A 3,373-nucleotide genomic window follows, 5' to 3' on the forward strand; every position below is an offset into this window, starting at 1 on the left:
CTTAGAAAATTTCTGGTGGGAACAAAAACCTGGAAAAACCCAGCTCCCCAGGTTCTGTTTTGATTTTTGTATAGGAGGGAGCCTGTTATTTTACCCAGCAAGGAAACTCCTCGTGTTTGGCTCCCTGGTGCTCCCATCATAACTCCTGGTAGTGCTGCAGGTGCCCATCACACCTCACCAGGGTGAGCAGCAACACAGCCCAGCACAACAGCCTCCCAAATGCCGGTGCTGGGATCTTCTCAGGGTGTTTTCCCTGCCAGGGGAACGTGTCTGTGGAGCAAGGGTATGTTCTTCCATCTTCTCCATCCCTGCCTGGCACCAACACTGCTGAGTGCAAGGGCCAGGTTGGGCTGTGCTGGGCTGGACTTGCACTGGCTACAGCCATGGAGATCTGTCCTGTGGCCAGAGGTTGGTTGCCCAGGAGTTGAAGAGAAGAGACCAAAGACCTGAGGAAGCAAAAAGCTCAGGCTCTGCATCACACAACAACAACAATCCCTTGGCTTTAACAAAGAACAAGTCTGAACTAGAGGGTCTCCCTCTGAGGTTAAAGTGAGGTGTAGGATAGGGTTTGTGAGATCATCCCACAGCAACCATGGACTGGGGAGAAGGCAGGGAACAAAAATGCCGCTGGAGCTGGCTGCAATTTTTCACAGGCCCTTTCTCTTCACAGATGGAAGACTGTCAGGAGACAGGAGTGACTCTCCTGCCTGTAGTCTGGGGATAGGATGAGACATGGCATGAGGCAGTCAGGTGTGAGTTAACAGCACGGTTTAGTCTCATACTTGGGGACTGAGCAATCTGAAAATAAGATCTGAAAGCCACATTTTGTCCAGGCAATTGCATGCCTCAACTCCACTTTGGCCTTTGCTCATAAAAGACCAGTCAAATTCAACAGCAGGATAAGTAAGTGCTAGTGGCTTCAATGGATAATGGTAATCTTAAAATAATCGCACATTCCTCAAATAAATGTGATGGTTTAGAAAGACTTGGGTGTAAATATGTACAAGTATAAACGTGTGTGTATATGCATGTATGCATTTATCTCTCTATAATTAAATCTTTTATTAGAAAGCATGAATGAAGAGTGCTAACATGGGCATCCACAGCATACATGCTTTTCTTTCCCAAAGCAGAGGCTCAGAGTGCCAGCACAGCAGGAGTCAGAAGAGGCCATCTACCATGTAACTCCACCATCATTGTCTAGAAGAACTCCTGGACTCCCACAGGATTTGGGAAAAGCCAGGAGTCAGCACTGCTGGCTCCCTCAACACTGTGCTTTTGATGTGAAGGATTCTGGCTCCTTGCTGGTCTGGCTGGGTGCCATGCAAAACTGATCCACATGCCACATTTGCCAATTGTACTACACACTTCCACCCTTGTTGTTGAAGATCAGCCAAGATACTATCCACTGGCCCTGCTGGGAAATGGTCTTAAAAGGCACCAGGCCATCATTAAAAGGAGTTTGCCAATTTTAATTGATTTTTCTGAGGAGTCATGTGCTTATTAGGCTTTTAGCTTTTGGGAAATTTTCTCTTTAATTCTCACCAGTCCTTTAGGAGCAGGGAAATATCACTGAATGGCCTCAGAGTCCTTCTGTGTCACTACTAAACCTCAGCAGCATTTGAGATCACCGCTGCTCAAACATTTTCCTGGCTCCAGCAATGATCTGCTTCAAAACACAAGGCATTTGGCTCATTTTGACAGCTGGTTTATGGAGCCAGCATTGCTTCCAAGTGAATCTGGGGAACTGTCCTGGAATGAACTGTTTCCATGGGGGCAGCCAGGAAACTTTCCAGGAGGCTCCACTCCCTCAGAGACAGCCAGCAGGGATGGAGGAGGAGGAGGAATTTTCTCACTTGTTGTTGAGAAGAATTTTTGTCTCTGATGCTTGCAGAGCCTGTTCCCCTTGGGACATTTTGTTTGGGGCTATTTAATCCCATATTCAGCTCCACCATCTCCTCCTCCGCAACCAGGCCTCATCATTTCTCCTTTCTCCAAGACCTGCCTCAGGTCCAAAACGACTTTGTGACTGGCCCTGGCTCTGGACCCAGGGCTCTGCATGTGACACCACACCCCCACGCTCCCAGATGACCTACTCTTCCGACAGACCATCCTTCTCAGTCACAGTTTGTGTGGGAAGAGACCTATAAAGGTCATCTAGTTCAACCCCCTGCCATTCCACTACACCCAGTCTCTCAGAGCCCCATCACTCTGACCTTGAATGTTTCCAGGGATGGGGCATCTACCACTTCCCTGGACAACCTGTGCCAGTGTTTTACCACCCTCATTGTAAAAAAAAAATCTCTTCCTTACATCTAGTCTGCATCTGCCCTCTTTTAGTTTAAAACCTTACTCCTTGTCCTATCGATACATGCTCTGGTAGAAAGTCTATCCCCATCTTTCTTGTAAGTCCCCATTGCTATGAGCTTATCTATCTGGCAATGATCTGACTTCTCGTTGCCTTCTTTCCTCCAGCCCCTCCATTACAAACTCTTGGGCTTTAGCTCAGTGGTTTAGGAAGAACCAGCAAAATAAATGACTGGTAGATGCAATCATTGCAGTCAGTGCCGAGGAGCAGCAAGAGGCGTTACACCTCTGTGCCTCCTGCCTTTATCAGCCTCTGGTTTGGAAGGAATGGAAGCAGAACGGGCTGGACACCAAGCAGCCACTGTACTCCTCGGTCCCTGGAGGGAATGACAGGCTTGCCTTTAATATCTATTATCTTCTACTGTCGAACAATGTGCAAATATTGCTCTGCTAGAAGCAAAGAGCAGCCGGGGATGGCTGGGGGATCAGCTCCACAGGCCCAACAGAGTGACTCGGTCTGCGGGCATCGGCTAAAGGCGTGCCCGGCTGGCCCATCCTGTGCCCGGGGGCTTCCCTGTGACTCCAGGCACATGGCGGAGCCGCACCCAGTGCCGCAAACCTGCCCCGCGGGGCATTCCCGCGCTGGGCTGTTCTGCACAGGTCTGCAAGAGCCGTCTGTGAGAGCTGTGTTACGTGTAGTAGCCCAGGAGTGCTGCTCCTGCTGCTTGTCCCGAAGATGACAATGTCCTCCCCCGGCTCGGGGAGATGTATGTAAGGATGTGGTGCTTGGGAGGCCCGAGCTAACGGGCTGGGCTGGAAAGTTTTGGAAGGGACAGGGAGCGCGGCAGCCTGCCCAAAACCGCGATCAGAGACGGCCGTGCACCCTCCCCTGCGCCGCCGGCTCCCTCCCCCGGCCCCGGGGCGCTCCGGGGTGGGATTCTCCCCCCGAAAGGCTCCCGGACCGCCGAGCGCCGCTCCCGCCCCGGCCGGGAGAGGCGGCGGCCCGGAGCGCAGCCCGCCGGGTGCGGCCATGGGCAGCGGCAGCAGCCGGCGGCGGGGGCCCGCG

The sequence above is a fragment of the Pyrgilauda ruficollis genome, unplaced genomic scaffold, assembly GCF_017590135.1.
Source record: "Pyrgilauda ruficollis isolate IOZ18807 unplaced genomic scaffold, ASM1759013v1 scaffold42, whole genome shotgun sequence".
Lineage (NCBI taxonomy): Eukaryota > Metazoa > Chordata > Aves > Passeriformes > Passeridae > Pyrgilauda > Pyrgilauda ruficollis.